The sequence below is a fragment of the Schistocerca piceifrons genome, chromosome 11, assembly GCF_021461385.2.
Source record: "Schistocerca piceifrons isolate TAMUIC-IGC-003096 chromosome 11, iqSchPice1.1, whole genome shotgun sequence".
In the NCBI taxonomy this organism is placed as follows: domain Eukaryota; kingdom Metazoa; phylum Arthropoda; class Insecta; order Orthoptera; family Acrididae; genus Schistocerca; species Schistocerca piceifrons.
In genome coordinates, this window is record NC_060148.1 from 19,228,342 (window position 1) to 19,247,768 (window position 19,427).

Here is a 19,427-nt window from a genome sequence, read left to right on the forward strand (position 1 = left end):
AGATTACGAATGTTTCAGATTTCTTTGAGCAGGCCTCATGCCGTACAATTTAGACAGATACGTGCGGAGCGAGGTTGTGAGAAATACAAAACACCGATGATCGTAGTTGATCGTCGGTAAAGCAGATGCCAGACTGAGATTCATTGGAAAAATCCTAAGGAAATGCAGTCCGAAAACAAAGGACGTAGTTTACAGTACGCTTGTTCGCCCGCTGCTTGAATACTGCTCACCTGTGTGGGATCCGTACCAGATAGGGTTGATAAAAGAGACAGAGAAGATCCAACGGAGAGCAGCGCGCTTCGTTACAGGATCATTTAGTAATCGCGAAAGCGTTACGGAGATGATAGATAAACTCCAGTGGAAGACTCTGCAGGAGAGACGCTCAGTAGCTTGGTACGGGCTTTTGTTGAAGTTTCGAGAACATACCTTCACCGAGGAGTCAAGCAGTATATTGCTCCGTCCTACGTACATCTCGCGAAGAGAGCGTGAGGATAAAATCAGAGAGATTAGAGCCCACACAGAGGCATACCGACAATGTTTCTTTCCACGAACAATACGAGACTGTTATAGAAGGGAGAACCGATAGAGGTACTCAAGGTACCCTCCGCCACACACCGTCAGGTGGCTTGCGGAGTATGGATGTAGATGTAGATGTAGACAACAGCGTGCGAAAGCTTCTACGAAACCAATGCGAGCTTCACTGTAAACTTAAACGCAGGCAAAGCCTCAGAGGCAAAGGAAAAGCAAAACGGAGTCAAAAATTAGCATAAGGAGAGCAATGAGTGAAGCGATCAACGAATTCGAAAGTAAAATTATGTCTAACGACTTGACACAAAATCCTAAGTGGTTTTGGTCTTATATTAATTCATTTTACGGACCGAAGCAGTCTGTCCTCACTTTCTGCAGCCATAATGGCGCTGAAACTGAAGATGTCACAGCAAAGGCCAAAACACTAAACGTCTTTTTCCAGAACTGTTTCACGGGGGAAGATCGTGCCGTAGTACTGTAGAAGGCTGTTTAGGTTTCCATGTTGGTAACGCCACGTAGCGCTCTGTATGAAAATCACTGGCTGTGCTGTGTGCAGTCTGTGGCTAGTTTGCATTGTTGTCTGACATTGTAGTGTTGCGCAGCTGGATGTGAACAGCGCGTAGCGTTGCGCAGTTGGAGGTGAGCCGCCAGCGGTGGTGCATGTGGGGAGAGAGATGGCGGAGTTTTGAGAGCGGACGATCTGGACGTGTGTCCGCCTGAAAAAAGAAATTTGTAAAGATGGTTTTCATGAATTGATAGATATATGTAATGACTTTTGAACACTATTAAGATAAATACATTGTGTGTTCAAGCGTGGTGTCTAACTTTTGAAGCTATTGCTGTGACTGCTCTTGATTTTGTTCCAAAAAATGGCTCTGAGCACTATGGGACTTAACAGCTATGGTCATCAGTCCCCTAGAACTTAGAACTACTTAAACCTAACTAACCTAAGGACAGCACACAACACCCAGCCATCACGAGGCAGAGAAAATCCCTGACCCCGCCGGGAATCGAACCCGGGAACCCGGGCGTGGGAAGCGAGAACGCTACCGCACGACCACGAGATGCGGGCTGATTTTGTTCCATTGCGTCTAACTGTTGCTGTGTTTGTCTCTGGTGTTGTTCCATTGTGTCAAACTTTTGAAGCTTTTGTCCCATTTGTTGCATCAATTGTAATAACAATGCACCGGTGTCTGAAACTCAGTACTATTCAGCAGTGCATTTGCACCGGCAACATTCGCATTTTGAAAAGCAGAAAATGTGTCTTGACTTATTTGAGAAAACGGTGAGGACCCAAAACCTGAATCTACAGTATTTGCAACATTGTGTCCTGTCATTTCGGATTCCTGAGGCGAGCTGTTGCCGACCGATCGATCGACAATACTACCTTCTTCACTAGCTGTTTCACTGTCTACACGATTATTTATTGCCTGATCCATTCCCCTATGCACAATTACCAAATTACTATGTTGAACATTAGTTAATTCATTACACGGTGGCGCTAACACACTGCTTTCGTCTTCGCTGTCATTTCTCAGTTTACTTTGGAGCCTAGTATTACGTTTTTCACACGCCATTATTGTCACAATATTTCACATGATAACACAGAAAAGCACAATTTTAAGAGCAAAATAAGAAAACACATTAACATTGCATTGAAAATAATATCTCGTTAATTGCAAGCACAGCTGCGAAATACTTGGTGCAAATCTACATGCATGCCACAACTGTTTTACTGTACAACAATGAAAAACTACGACTACAAGGGAAATTCTCTCTACAATTACGCGCTAGCAATAAACAATAGCTACACTAATTACGCAAACTACAAGAAAAAATCAGATGATTCCACTGAGGTATCCACGGCTAAGGGTCGACATATGTAACGTCCCCTTAGAAAATTTAATGAATTACTGTGCTGATAAACCCCTTACGTTATTTGATTTTCAAACAGCTGAGCAAAACTAAACGTACTCAGACATTTCACTCTTTACTTATTCTGATCAACACTAAACTGACACACAATATTTTTAGCGCAACGCAATCTGACATTCAATAATCCGTACAAGAGAATGGCCCTGACTAAAAATAAACCTATAAGTTTCACAAATCACTTACCTCACAAAAATCTTCGTCACTCGAACTACTACAATACAGCGAGCGCCAATACTGCCAGCTAAATAAAAGATTCAAACTACTGAAGGCACTAACTACTGATAGGCATAGTTAGCAAATGAAAGATTTTGATAGAGAGCAAACAATGTATTTACTTTAATAGTGTTCAAAAGTCATCATATATATATATATATATCAGTTCATGACATCCAGTCTTACAAATTTACTCTCTCTGATGGACACACGTCCAGATCATCCGCTCTCAAAACTCCGCCATATCTCTCCCCACATCCACCACCGCTGGCGGCTCACCTCCAACTGCACAACGCTACGCGCTGTTCACATCCAACTGCCCAACACTATAATGGCAGACAACAATGCAAACTAGCCACAGACTGCACACAGCACAGCCAGCGATTTTCATACCGAGCGCTACGTGGCGTTACCAACATAAAAACATAAACAGCGTACTTACAGTACATCCTTTAAATGATCGCACCAACGAAAAAGAGACAGACATCGAAATACGTGACCATGGGATAGAAAATCAACTGAAATCGCTGAACGGAGGAAAGAGCACCAGACTTGACGGGATACCGGTTCGACTCTATGCACAGTACGCAAAAGAACTTGTTGCTCTTCTGTGAAGTCTGCGCATAATACGGTGGCCGATGTGCAATTACCAATTTTCGGCCAAAAGCGCAGGACGAGTTGATTCGTTTCCTCGGAAGGGAAGGCATAGAGGGGTGTGCCGCCTTTCCGCCAGTCGGCGATATCAGAATCGATGCGAGCACCCTGGAATCTTTCTCGAACGATTTCATGGGAACTATTCAGCAAAAGGTTTCATTTTTGCGTTAGTTACAGCTTTGTGTGTCAGCTTCATGACGACGTGCCGATCATCTTGTGAATGGCCATAGTTTACATGGTAGTAAGACACCGCAAGAAAATTAAAGAAATTTGCAGTGACAAATAGCGGTCGCTATGGCTCAAATGGCTCTGAGCACTATGGGACTTTAACTTCTGAGGTCATCAGTCCGGCCGGCGCGGTCGCTATGATTTTGGATTTAGTGCATATTACGTAATACGCTACTGGCTACTGAAATTGCTACACCACGAAGATGACGTGCTACAGACGCGAAATTTAACCGACAGGAAGAAGATGCTATGATATGCAAATGATTAGCTTTTCAGAGCATTCACACAAGGTTCGCGCCGTTGGTGACACCTACAACATGCTGACATGACGAAAGTTTCCAACCGATTTCTGATACACAAACAGCAGTTGACCGACGATGCCTGGTGAAACGTTGCTGTAATGCCTCGTTTAAGGAGGAGAAATGCGTACCACCACGTTTCCGACTTTGATAAACGTCGGATTGTAACCTATAGCGATTGCGGTTTATCGTATCGCGACATTGCTGCTCGCGTCGGTCGAGATCCAATGACTGTTAGCAGAATATGGAATCGGTGGGTTCAGGAGGGAAATACGGAACGCCGTGCTGGATCCCAACGGCCTCGTATAACCAGCAGTCGAGTTGACAGGCATCTTATCCGCATGGCTGTACCCGACGACAAACCTAGGTGCACGAATGGCAAAACGTTATTTTTTCCGACGAATCCAGGTTCTGTTTACAGCATCATGATGGTCGCTTCCGTGTTCGGCGACATCGCGGTGAACGCACATTGGAAGCGTGTATTCGTCATCGCCATACTGGCGTATCACCCGGCGTGATGGTATGGGGTGCCATTGGTTACACGTCTCGGTCACCTCTTGTTCGCATTGACGGCACTTTGAACAGTGGACGTTACATTTCAGATGTGTTACGACCCGTGGGTCTGCCGTTCATTCGATCCCTATGAAACCCTACATTTCAGCAGGATAATGCACGACCGCACGTTGCAGGTCCTGTATGGGCCTTTCTGGATGCAGAAAATGTTCGACTGCTGCCCTGCCCAGCATATTCTCCAGATCTCTCACCAATTGAAAACGTCTGGTCAACGGTGGCCGAGCAACTGGCTCGTCACAATACGCCAGTCACTACTCTTGATGAACTGTGGTATCGTGTTGAAGCTGCATGGGCAGCTGTACCTGCACACGCCATCCGAGCTCTGTCTGACTCAATGCCCAGGCGTATCGAGGCCGTTATTACGGCCAATGGTAGGTTGTTCTGGGTACTGATTTCTCAGTATCTATGCACCCAAATTGCGTGAAAATGTAATCACATGTCAGTTCTGGTATGATATATTTGTCCAATGAATACCCATTTATCATCAGCATTTCTTCTTGGTGTAGCAATTTTAATGGCCAGTAGTGTATTTGTCATCTATGTTATCGGCACTATAAACATCCTGTCACTCTTGTTCCTTGACAAGACAGTAAAATGCACACTATAGCGTCACATGACAAATAAAGACTCTGATCCAAAAATCCGCAGTGTCTTTCATAATAAAAGTAAAAGCAAGAAAGGTTAGGTTTATGTGTCCTGTCTAGAGCGTGGTCATTAGAATCCAATCATAAGCTCGATGGGGGAGGGAAATTAGTTGCTCGATTTGTGAAAGGTTTCATCTCGACTTCTTGCTGGAGTGATTTAAGGAAATCGCGAGGTACCTGTGTCGTCCTCCCAAATGAGTGTTGAGTGTGCTAACCACTGTGGTACCTGTATCGTTCTTGCATAAGCTGTTTTTTTCCATACCTGTTTTGCCAACACACACGCACATATCGGACTTTCGGTCTTCCGCCATTTTGCAATATATTCTGCCGGGACGGAGTTATTGCGCACCTGTTGCCGAATTCGCCGAAAGGAAAGACGATTTCCTGCCGGTGCTTTTCACCGGATGGCCTCAAAAAAACTTGAGGTTGGAAATTCCGTGGTTTCCCCGGTTGCCTGCTTCGAGCCAGTTTACGCACGTAGTTCAGGAGACCGCTGCAGGCCTAGCAACCGCTCGGCCTGCTGTGGAGTATAAGTTATAAAAAGTGGTAGATGTGCAGAGTAGGCGCTGTAAGCGTTGTTCGTATTAATGTCGCCTGAAAGTTGTGAAAATCCGATTTTTAAAAAAAATCATAACTATTATGTTTCCAGAATGAGATTTTCACTCTGCAGCGGAGTGTGCGCTGATATGAAACTTCCTGGCAGATTAAAACTGTGTGCCCGACCGAGACTCAAACTCGGGACCTTTGCCTTTCGCGGGCAAGTGCTCTACGAACTGAGCTACCGAAGCACGACTCACGCCCGGTACTCACAGCTTTACTTCTGCCAGTACCTCGTCTCCTACCTTCCAAACTCCGCTGCAGAGTGAAAATCTCATTCTGGAAACATCCCCCAGGCTGTGGCTAAGCCATGTCTCCGCAATATCCTTTCTTCCAGGAGTGCTAGTTCTGCAAGATTCGCAGGAGAGCTTCTGTAAAGTCTGGAAGGTAGGAGACGAGGTACTGGCAGAACTAAAGCTGTGAGGACGGGGGTAGCTCAGTTGGTAGAGCACTTGCCCGCGAAAGGCAGAGGTCCCGAGTTCGAGTCTCGGTTGGGCCCACAGTTTTAATCTGCCAGGAAGTTTCAACTATTATGTTTTTGAGATATGTGCGTGAGGACTGTACTGTTGGTAAGAGCAGATTCTCGAGTTTTACATGGTTCCCGCTAGGTAGCAGCAGTGTGCGCCCACTTCAGTTCTAGTAAAAATGGTATCGGGACAACAGAAAGCGTTTTGTGATCTACGTTTCGCGCAGTGCGGGTCAGTAATAAATGTTCAGCGTGTCTTTCAAACTAGGTATGGTGTGGATCCTGAAGTAGTACAGGGCATTAGACGGTGGCGTGAACAATTCCGAGAAACAGGTTGTTCGTGTAGAGGCAAATCGCCGGGCCGTCCCCGAGTGTCCGACACAGGCGTCGAACGCTTCCGCCATAGTTTCGCAAGGAGTCCACAGAAATCCGTTCGCCGTGTATCTCGACAGCTCAACATGTCCCCAGTGTCCGTGTGGCGCGTGTTGCCTCGACGTTTACACACGAAACAGTACAAAATTCAGCCACTGCAAGCTCTTCGTGAAGGTGACAAACAACAACGTGTGGAGTTCTGTAATTCCGTTCTTGACCAGATGGAGGATGACAGTTTTCTTCTATTCCATTTAAAAGGAAAGGTGAACCGTCATAATATGAGAATATTGGGTACGGAACAACCACACCAATTCTACACCACGAGAGGGACTCTCTAAAATTTGATGTATTTTGTGCAGTTTCACGGGAAAACGTGTACGGTCGATTTTTGTTTGCCGAGAATACTGTTACAGGAAGGACATATCTCGATAGGCTTGAAAACTTTCCTTTCCTACAGTTTGATTCGAACGACTTCATTTATCAACAGGATGGGGCATCGCCACACCGGCATCTGGAAGTGAGGGAATTTTTAAATCAAAGGATTACTGAACGATGGATCGGTCGCACTGGACCAAATGACTCAGCCTTACATTACTGGCCTCCAAGGTCACCGGACCTGACTGTGTGTTATTATTTCTTGTGGGGGTTTATAAAAGACTCTCTTTATGTGCCTCCGTTACCAACAATGAACGAACTGCGACATCGCATAACAGCAGCTGTGGAAGCTGTTACTCGAGACATGCTCGCTGCAAGTATGGGAACAATTTGAGAACCGCATTGACATATGCAATGCATCTCAAGGGGGGCATTTGAACACCTATGAAAAGGTATTAAAAAAAAACTTTTTGAGTTTCCTTTTCAAAAATGGCTCTGAGCACTATGGGACTCAACATCTGAGGTCATCAGTCCCCTAGAACTTAGAACTACTTAAACCTAACTGAGGACGTGACACACATCCATGCCCGAGGCAGGATTCGAACCTGCGACCTTAGCGGTCGCGCGGTTCCAGACTGAAGCGCGTAGAAATTAAAATTCACTGTATATGTGAATTAGTTTCAGAAATACAGACGTGCCAGATCGGATGATTCTTTTAATACACCCTGTCTATATACATCTACCACAAAACTTATGAGGCTATGAAATGATTTGCAAGAAATGTATAAAAATGACTCACTCCTCACTAGCAGTACAGTTGCAAATTAAGTGTCAATTACTTACGCAGTTTCGTACAGTCGAGCTAGGATCGTACGTTCTACCATTTTCCACTTGCGTCAAGTTCTGGCATTTAAAACAGAGTTTTTGTATTTAAATACTCGCCAGCAACATTTACTCCATGTTTTAAGCAGTTTGTACGCCTTACAGTGAGCCGTTGGTTATAAATATACTGAAATTTAAAAAGTCCGCGTAATGGCGGATCAAATGGCGGGCAGCGACAATCCTTTTCGCCTCCGCTGCAGCCGTGCTCAGTTGCTGGGAAATTTCTTATTAAGAAACATAACCGTGATATAATTTGCCACAATACCGACTTACAAGTCCAGATAAAAATAGTTCGGTACGACATACGAGCAACAAATTCAAAACAAAGCGAGCAATAAAGATCAATAGACAGGAGAGATTTTAATTGTGAGTTGCTATTTATACACTACTTAAAATGGCAACGATTGTTATATGTCTGCTTGCACCTACATCTCTTTCTCTTTGATTGTCTTTCATATAATTAATATCCGACATAATTACACAAAATATACCTACATCTGCGTTTGTTTATTTTTATACGTTTAAAAATATTGTTTGTGAAGTTTTAATGTCACTTTTTCTGTGCGTTATGTACGATTTACTGAATTCGCTACCGAAGGGCAATAACACTCGGTCCGCAGCTCGTGGTCGTGCGGTAGCGTTCTCGCTTCCCGCGCCCGGGTTCTCGGGTTCGATTCCCGGCAGGGTCAGGGATTTTCTCTGCCTCGTGATGACTGGGTGTTGTGTGCTGTCCTTAGGTTTTTTAGGTTTACGTAGTTCTAAGTTCTAGGGGACTGATGACCTCAGCAGTTAAGTCTCATATTGCTCAGAGCCATTTTGAACCATAGGCTACAGCCCTGTCTCATTCCCTTCCCAACAACTGTTTCCCTTTCATGTCCCTCGACTCTTATAACTCCCATCTGGTTTCTCTACAAATTGTAAATAGCCTTTCGCTCCCTGTATTTTAGCCCTGCCACTTTCAGACTTCGAGAGTATTCCAGTCAACATTGTCAAAAGCTTTCTCTAAGTCTACAAATGCTAGAAACGTAGGTTTGCCTTTCCTTAACCTAATTTCTAAGGTAAGTCGTAGGGCCAGTGTTGCCTCACGTGTTCCAACATTTCTACGGAATCCAAACTGATCTTCCCCGAGGTCGGTTTCTGCCAGTTTTTCCATTCGTCTGTAAAGAATTCGTGTTAGTATTTTGCAACCATGGGTTCTTAAACTGATAGTTCGGTAATTTTCACATCTGCCAACACCTGCTTTCTTTGGGATTGCAATTATATGGTTTTGTTATGAGGAGTGATGCTGAATTAGTAAGCTAGTAATTGTACGAGATGTCTGTTTACATAGCGGTATAGAGACGTTTGTATAAAAAATGTATGCAGTGCCGGTACTTGGGTGACATAGTGAATGTGTTTCTATTATTATGCTATATGTCGAACCTGAAAGCACGCATCATACTTTATAATTATATATTAAAAAACGTCACGATTAATTTCATTCGTGCAGAAGTAGGGTTTTTAGGGTTTTTTCTGGCTCACCTAGATTTTGCCCCCACAGCAACATATACCAACCGTTTCTCCTTCCATTTTAATGCGTTAGAGTGCTTATATTTTTGATCCATCCCCCTATGATGACTAACTCATGGTTAACATAGTCACTTAATAGATCACAGTGGAATGCAATCTCACTAAAGGCCTCGCACTTTCCACATGGAAAAACATGACATCTCTCTGAAACTTCCTGGCAGATTAAAAATGTGTGCCGGACCGAGACTCGAACTCGGGACCTTTGCCTACCGCGGATAAGTGCTCTACCAACTGAGCTACCCAAGCACGACTCACGCCCCGTCCTCACAGCTGTACTTCCGCCAGTACCTCGTCTCCTACCTTCCAAGCTTCACAGAAGCTCTCCAGCGAAAGGTCCCGAGTTCGAGTCTCGGTCTGGCACACAATTTTAATCTGCAAGCAAGTTTCGTATCAGTGCACACTCCGCTGCAAAGTGAAAATCTCATTCTGGAAACATCCCCCAGGCTGTGGCTAAGCCATGTCGCCGCAATATCCTTTCTTTCAGGAGTGTTAGTTCTGCTTGGTTCACAGGAGAGCTTCTGTAAAGTTTGGAAGGTAGGAGACGAGATACTGCCAGAAGTAAAGCTGTGAGGACGGGGCGTGAGTCGGGTAGCTCAGTTGGTAGAGCACTTTTCCGCGGTAGACAAAGGTTCCGAGTTCGAGTTTCGGTCCGGCACACAGTTTTAATCTGCCAGGAAGTTTCATATCAGCGCACACTCCGCTGCAGAGTGAAAATCTCATTCTGGACATCTCTGTTTTCATCGTGCAGCCTTTCAATGAAGCCGTTGTGAGTCTTGATGCGTCTTGCAAGCTGTAAGAGACACATGACACTCAGTGTCGAAAATGTGACGGACACGTGACTGATATCAGTATGGAAACAAGAATTAAACGCGTAGATGTCTGTATAAACATTGCATTCATTAACTTGGATCGTATTGTGTAGAACATGCCAAACAATAAACGTATTTTCGCAAACATGATAAACTTCAAAAGTCAAAGAGCAGATAAGTTTTTCGAGGTTTAATAAATGTAAACGTCGTGTGACTAGGGCCTGCCGCCGGGTAGACCGTTCGCCGGGTGCAAGTCTTTCGAGTTGACGCCACTTCGGCGACCTGCGCGTCGATGGGGATGAAATGATGATGATAAGGACAATACAACACCCAGTCCCTTAAATAAGTCTCTAGGCTTTCGTGGCCATTGTCACTGAAGTTAAAAATCTTCTGGGTTATTAGGCCGCGTCATGTTTCTTCTAAAATGAGATCCCTCTGCTGGGATCTTCCTCAGGATCTTTTGGTGTCCACTGCTGCTAGAACACTTGTGTCGATCCTGAGGAAGATGCCAGCAGAGGGGTCGAAACCTTGAACATTTTAGAAGAAACATGACGCGGCCTAACGACCCAGAAGACTTCAAACGCAGTCCCTGACCGGAGAAAATCTCCGACCCAGCCGGGAATCGAACCCAGGTCCTTACGATTGACATTCTGTCGCGCTAACCACTTAGCTACTGTGGTCGGACAAGGTTTAAGTATCGTTCCGTATTTCGCGTTATGTTCTTCAGATCAATATATACCTTGCTACTGCACACTTTCTGAAGCAGCCCATGTTCATCAGCGTCCAAGCCATCTGCATACCACATTTTATCAAACTCGGTTCATCGGTTTATTTGTAAAAAACGTAACAAAGTTATTTTCGCATTTGCTAGTACGGAGTACGAATCATAGAATTAATGTCCGCCATGATAGCTGAGTGCTCAGCGTGACGGATTACCGTCCTACGGGCCCGGGTTCGATTCCTGGTTGGGTCTGAGATGTTCTGCGCGCAGGGACTGGGTGACGCGTGATCATCATTTCATCCCAATCCGGCGCGCAGGTCGCCCAATGTGGCGTCGAATGTAAAGAGACCTGCACCAAGGCGGCCGGAACTGCCCCGTAAGGGGCCTCCCGGCCAATCGCGCCAAACGCTCATTTCATTTCCATAGAATTAATGTGACATTTCACTTTGAATTTGGGAAACCGGTGAATCAGTAACAGGTTCGACCTTTGCGGTTGCAATTCTTAGGGTGTTATCAAGGGTTCAGAAACGTACGTGCTTCCAAACAAAGATGATGTGCCGGGTGATCAAAAAGTCGGTATAAATTTAAAAACTGAATAAATCACGGAATAGTGTAGATAGAGAGGTACAAATTGACACACATGCTTGGAATGACATGGGGTTTTATTAGAACTAAAAAAAAGCACAAAAGTTCAAAAAATGTCCGACAGATGGCGCTCCATCTGATCAGAATAGCAATAATTAGCATAACAAAGTAAGACAAAGCAAAGATGATGTTCTTTACAGGAAATGCTCAATACGTCCACCATCATTCCTCAACAATAGCTGTAGTCGAGGAATAATGTTGTGAACAGCACTGTAAAGCATGTCCGGAGTTACGGTGAGGCATTGGCGTCGGATGTTGTCTTTCAGCATCCCTAGAGATGTCGGTCGATCACGACACACTTGCGACTTCAGGTAACCCCAAAGCCAATAATCGCACGGACTGAGGTCTGGGGACCTGGGAGGCCAAGCGTGACGAAAGTGGCGGCTGAGCACACGAGCATCACCAAACGACGCGCGCAAGATATCTTTCACGCGTCTAGCAATACTTTTTTTTTTTTGTTCTAATGTAACCCCATGTCATTCCAAGCACGTGTGTCAATTTTCACCTCTCTATCTACATTATTCCGTGGTTTATTAAGTTTTCAAATTTATACTGACTTTTTGTTCACCCAGTATGAGTATAAAGGTAGAGATATTTCTCTCTGAGCGGATTTGATCTATAAAAGTCCAACAAAGCTATATGACGAAATTTTTCTTTTACTTGGGTGTCAGAAAATGGTTCAAATGGCTGTGAGCACTATGGGACTTAACTTCTAAGGTCATCAGTCCCCTAGAACTTAGATCTACTTAAACCTAACTAACCTAAGGACATCACACACATCCATGCCCGAGGCAGGATTCGAACCTGCGACCGTAGCAGTCGCGCAGTTCCGGACTGAAGCGCCTTGGGTGTCAGACTGCAGCTCTATGCACTGCATCTGAAAATCTTCTGACAACGTATCCACAACGAACAGCCAACACTTTATGACCACTGCCCAACGCTTCGTTCGTTGGCGCCTGGTGGGGTTTCAGGCACGTGACGCGATAACAAAAGTGCGTAAGTGGAGCAGACAGGGACGGGGGATGATCCTAGCGAAGATACAGGCAGCAATTGGGGAAATCCATTGAGATAAGCGACTTTGACAAAGGGCAAATTATTATCCCGCAGGGCCTGTGAACGAGTATCTCGGAAAAGGCGGTCGAATGTTCGCGTGCTACTGTCGTGAGCGTCTACGGAAAGAGGCAGAAGGTCAGTGAAAGTAGCATTAGGCGCTAAGTGGCTGGATATTCACAGCTCTTCACACAAGGTGGGGTTCGTAGGCTTGTCTGCTCGGTAAAGAAGAATAGCTGGAGATCCGTGGTATCTGGCGACAGAGCAGAATGCTGGTGCACGCACAAGTGTTTCGCAGTACAGCGTTCACCGTACACTGTCTAACAACGGAGCTCCGCAACAGACCAGCCCTACGTGTTCACACGCTGACCCAACGACACCGTCAGTTACGATTGCAGTGGGCACGGGACCGTCGGGATTCGACAGTCGAACAATGGAAACGTGTCGGTTCTTCCGGTGAATCACATTTTTGCTCCACTAGGGCGCTGGTCGTCTCCACAAACGCCGTCAACGAGCAACACCGACTCAAAGGAAGACCTCGGCGCTTGTTGGTGACGTCACGTCAGCTAGGCACGGCGAACGCCAGGTCTGTTGCAGGCATACTCATAATGGTGGTGTCTCCCTCTCTGACACAGGAAAATGTGAAACTACTGGCGGTAGTTGACGAACACACATTGTTCTGAGATATTTCTGCAACCAGTTAATTGTGCAATTCATTACACTTCTTAACAAATAGTGTACTCCTGAACTTAAATTTCCACCTGTTTTAAGGATTGACATACAAAAACAACAGCAGCAACAGAATTCGTGCATCTTTACCTTATTTGTAAATCTGAGGAAGTTACGTTTGTACTGGGTTGCTTTTACAAGAAACTGTGGACATATTGGTGCTCTTCTCTAGGAATCTTGAGTGACTATGGGGTGAGGACCACTGAATGTTAATGAAATATCTTGCGATTGTACACGTTGGGGGAGGGGGTGGGGGACAGAAGAAGAGGCAAAAGAGAGATTCTTGTTTTATCAAATAAAATTTTTTTATGTTATAAAGTTTCTCCTTTCAGTTGCAAGAGGGGAACATTTATCTTTTCTAATGTGCATGTTTAAAAAAGTTTAAGCTCAGCAGTATTTTCGATGTATGAAGCTATTTTGTTTCCTGTTTAGGATTCCTTTCGTTGAAAACGACTGTAATATAATGACTGGCAACAGCTGGACATTTACACATGTAAATTAGTTCGCATTTCCAGTGACAATGTCAAACGAAAACAAATAAATAAATAAAGAAACGAGTTCATTGTAAGGTGGTTGGCGTAAGTTTCGATAACAAAATGGATCAAGTAAATATAGTTACTTGAATGTAAAATTTCCGAAGCTTGCAATGGGGCAAAGCATCTTCTCATATTGATCTACGTTTGTTTCGACAGGATTCCGTAATACAGAACTATGATCTTCTTTTGTAGCTTTACGATAGTAAGAAAATCTTTCACCTAAATAAACCTGCAGAATCCAAAACAATACCAAACATTTTGTCCAAAAATAAGAGATTTATAGTGATAAACACGCCCGGGCGTTTCTGCCTGCAACAGACCTGGCGTTCGCCGTGCCTAGCTGACGTGACGTCACCAACAAGCGCCGAGGCCTTCCTTTGTGATGCCTCGTGTAAGGAGGAGAAATGCGTACCATCACGTTTCCGACTTTGATAAAGGTCGGATTGTAGGCTGTCGCGATTGCGGTTTATCGTATCGCGACATTGCTGCTCACGTTGGTCGAGATCCAATGACTGTTAGCAGAATATGGGATCGGTGGGTTCAGGATGGTAATACGGAACGCCGTGCTGGATCCCAACGGCCTCGTATCACTAGCAGTCGAGAATACAGGCATCTTATCCGCACGGCTGTAACGGATCGTGCAGCCACGTCTCGATCCCTGAGTCAACAGATGGGGACGTTTGCAAGACAACAACCATCTGCACGAACAGTTCGACGACGTTTGCAGCAGCACGGACTATCAGCTCGGAGACCGTGGCTGCTGTTACCCTTGACGCTGCAACGCAGACAGGAGCGCCAGCGATGGTGTACTCGACAACGAACCTGGTCGCACGAATGGCAAAACATCATTTTTTCGGATGAATCTAGGTTCAGTTTACAACATCACGATGGTCGCATTCGTGTTTGGCGACATCGTGGTGAACGCACATTGGAAGCCTGCATTCGTCATCGCCATACTGGCGTATCACGTTCCGTGGCTCTACCCTTCATTCGGTCCCTGCGAAACCCTACATTTCGGCAGGATAATGCACGACCGCATGTTACAGGTCCTGTACGGGCCTTTCTGGATACAGAAAAATGTTCGACTGCTACCCCGGCCAGCACATTCTCCAGATCTCTCACCAACAGAAAATGTCTGGTCAATGGTGGCCGAGCAACTGGCTCGTCACAATACACCAGTCACTACTGTTGATGAACCGTGGTATCGTGTTGAAGCTGCATGGGCAGCTGTACCTGTACACGCAATCCAAGCTATGTTTGACTCAATGCCCAGGCGTATCGAGGCCGTTATTACGGCCAGAGGTGGTTGTTCTGGGTACTGATTTCTCAGGATCTATGCACCCAAATTGCGTGGAAATGTAATCGCATGTCACTTCTAGCATAATATATTTGTCCAATGGTTACTCGTTTATCATCTGCATTTCTTTTTGGTGTAGCAATTTTTATGGCCAGTAGTGTAATTAAAAACAAGAATGATGAAAATTCTTGACAACCGCAGGGTAATTTTTCGGCATAAGCTGTGTGTAACGTAAGAGAGTGTTGAAGGATTTCACCGTATAGTTAAACATTGAATCCACTGAAGGTATGACATTCAGTCGTCTGGTAATCTCTTAGCTCCTCCATTTTCCGAATCCGAGAAAAACATTTGTGTTTTGGAACTGCCACCTGCTCCGTTGATAACCAACCTATCGACAACAGAATCCTCGAAGCCAACCAGGCGCCGCATTTTCTCTTCTTCTTTTATGACGAGCCGTTCAACATGCCGCCATCGTTTGGCAGTGACGCGTGAAAAAGCTGCGTGCGTTAGTCCCAGTACGTCTTGCTACTTCTCGGGCCAAATCCCGCAGCTTGGCTCCAGGTCAGTTCTGTTGGGTTCAGATTGTAATGGTTCAGTAGCAAATGTAAAATTGCTGCGTTTGTACGATGTGCTCGGTGCTGTGAAATTGATTGTTTTTCATGTTTCTACGATACTTATCTACCTCCGTGGTATAAAACGATGGGCATAATCCAAATAAAGAGGATTTGGTTTTTATGTTTTGCCCTAAAAAAATTAAATTGTTATGTTTTCTTAATTTAAACAACTTTTATGAACAGTCTTTCATAAAACTTCGATAATTAAGAATTTGTATTTGAAATGGAATATGTAATTTCACGTCCAATATCTAATTAGAAACAAGAAGACGTGCATTATTCACAAAAAATGATGACCAGTTTTATAATTACGAGATGCAGGTATTTCAAATTAAACGAGAAAAAAAATAATATCAGTGAAATTTGAAGCAACGCACGAGTAAATGCATGGATCACATTCCATTACAATACCGAACACGTTACACGTTAGATAAGGGTTTGTTTGTCAGCTGCATTATATACAACTCTTGGAAAACTTCAAAGCCAATCATCTCCGTAAATTTATGAAAAACATTGAGAACAGCCTATTTCTCGGTAATACTTAACCGCGTGCCATGCGCGTGTTTCAGTATGGAATAGAAATCAGCTTCGGCCATTTTCGTACTGCGCGACAATCAGAGCACAACGATGAAGAGTCTGTGACTGCACACGATCTTTGAAATAAAAGCTGCGTAGCTAAAGCGTGATTAAGAAAAACGTTGATGGCTGTTAATACATTCTTAAAGTTTCATTTAACGTAACTTAGTAATTAGATATCTGATACATAAGTAGGACCTACTTCCAAGAGCGTAACAACACCAACGTACGTGTGCTGACCAATCATCGCGTTTGTATTTGTTTACATCGGGTTCATTCTTATGAGGAACGGATTACAGCTTGTAGAAGCCTGTTTAAGTCACCTAAATGAATATTCTACCGAAATTGCTAGCTCTACCTTCCAGCTGCCATCGTCAAGTTCTGGCACGCATTCCATTATACAGGGTGATTCAAAAAGAATACCACAACTTTAGGAATTTAAAACTCTGCAACGACAAAAGGCAGAGCTAAGCACTATCTGTCGGCGAATTAAGGGAGCTATAAAGTTTCATTTAGTTGTACATTTGTTCGCTTGAGGCGCTGTTGACTAGGCGTCAGCGTCAGTTGATGCTAAGATGGCGACCGCTCAACAGAAAGCTTTTTGTGTTATTGAGTACGGCAGAAGTGAATCGACGACAGTTGTTTTGCTTGCATTTCGAACGAAGTATGGTGTTAAACCTCCTGATAGGTGGTGTATTAAACGTTGGTATAAACAGTTTACAGAGAATGGGTGTTTGTGCAAAGGGAAAAGTTCTGGACGGCCGAGAACGAGTGATGAAAATGTAGCACGCATCCAGCAAGCATTTGTTCGCAGCCCAGGAAAATCGACTCGCAGAGCTAGCAGAGAGCTGCAAATTCCACAATCAACTGTATGGAGAGTCCTACGAAAAAGGTTAGTTATGAAACCTTATCGTCTGAAATTGGTTCAAGCACTGTCTGCAGCTGATAAGATTAAGAGAATCGATTTCTGTGATTTTATCCTTGCTCAAATGGAAACAGATGAATCTTTCGTTTCAAAGATTGTGTTTAGTGATGAAGCAACTTTCCACACTAACGGGAAAGTCAACCGTCACAATGTCTGTATATGGGGCACTGAGAATCCGCGGGAAACAACTCAGTATGAACGTGACTCGCCTAAGGTGAACGTTTTCTGTGCCATTTCAGCCAATAAAGTTTTTGGTCCCTTTTTCTTCGAAGGTGCTACTGTGACTACAGTATCTGGAGATGTTAGAGAATTGGCTGTTCCCTCAGCTCGAACAAGAAGCACATCAATTCATATTTCAGCAGGATGGAGCGCCACCACATTGGCACTTATCTGTCCGTAACTACCTGAACGTCAACTACCCGAGGCGATGGATCGGTCGCCAGCCAGCCCGTGACAGAGCACTTCATCACTGGCCTCCAAGAAGCCCTGATCTTACCGCCTGCGATTTTTTCTTATGGGGGTATGTTAAGGATATGGTGTTTCGGCCACCTCTCCCAGCCACCATTGATGATTTGAAACGAGAAATAACAGCAGCTATCCACACTGTTACGCCTGATATGCTACAGAGAGTGTGGAACGAGTTGGAGTATCGGGTTGATATTGCTTGTGTGTCTGGAGGGGGCCATATTGAACATCTCTGAACTTGTTTTTGAGTGAAAAAAAACCTTTTTAAATACTCTTTATAATGATGTATAACAGAAGGTTATATTATGTTTCTTTCATTAAATACACATTTTTAAAGTTGTGGTATTCTTTTTGAATCACCCTGTACGTCTCTGAACCTGTAGTTCTGCAGTTGTTACTGAAGTATCCGTACGATAATAGACCAATACATCTAACGGGCTGGCCGGTTATACGTTCAAGCATAGCACGAGTGCAGTGTTAAGAACGGGGGGGGGGGGGGGGGGGGGACCAATGGAAAAATAAAAACGTGTGGCGGGAGTTTCAAATTGAAAATATTCAATTTGTCATAAGCTTTTATAAACGGAACTCCGTGGATTAATTAATTAATTAAGTTTTTAACGAATCGTGTGACAGATGTTCACTTCTTGGGCAGCGCTGACACTTCTCTTGGGTCGCACTGCGGAGCGTCGGACTCACCTGTTGTAAAACATTTAGCAGCTCAAAGCTTTTTTTTTTTTTTTTCGCTCTGTTGTGCAAGAATTTCCGTCACTCGAACAACATCGAGGCGATATTGGAGTACTACCCAGGCACAGGTTAGGATTTTGATATTTTTAAAAATATCGGGAATCCGATAAATCGATATTTCAAAAAATTACATTACCTGCTGTCGTAATATAGAGAGGAAGGAATCGGTATATTGGCAGGAAAAGTATCGACGTAACTGCCTACAAAAATGTCGGCTGCACATTGTAAGTATACCTCTAGTTGCCAGCTAGTATCACAAAGACAAAATTTTTAAAACCATTATCAGCGATCTCTTAAAATTAAAATTTAGAGATTAAAAGCAGTCTTGAGCACAACTTTTTATTTTTATTGGAGTGACCGGTTTCGATTCTATTTAAGAACCATTTCCAGACTCCAGAACGGTGGGTGGTCTCCTTGGAGCAAGTTGCGCCGACCTTCGACGCTGGAATAACTGCTCGCGGTAGAACTCTCGGACTTCGAACGTGGTCAGGTGATTGGGTGTCACTTGTGTCATACGTCTGTACGCGAGATTTCCACACTCCTAAACATCCCTGGGTCCACTGTTTCCGATGTGATAGTGAAGTGGAAACGTGAAGGGACACGTACAGCACAAAAGCGTACAGGCCGACCTCGTCTGTTGACTGACAGAGACCGCCGACAGTTGAAGAGGGTCGTAATGTGTAATGGGCAGACATCTATCCTGACCGTCACACAGGAATTACAGATCGCATCAGGATCCACTGCAAGTATCATGACAGTTAGGCGGGAGGTGAGAAAACTTGGATTTCACGGTCGAGCGGCTGCTCATAAGCGACACATCAGGCCGGTAAATGCCAAATGACGCCTCTCTTGGTGTAAGGAGCGTAAACATTGGACGAGTGCAGAGTGGGAAAACGTTGTGTGGAGTGACGAATCACGGTACACAATGTGGCGATCCGATGGCAGGGTGTGGGTATGGGGAATGCCCGGTGAACGTCATCT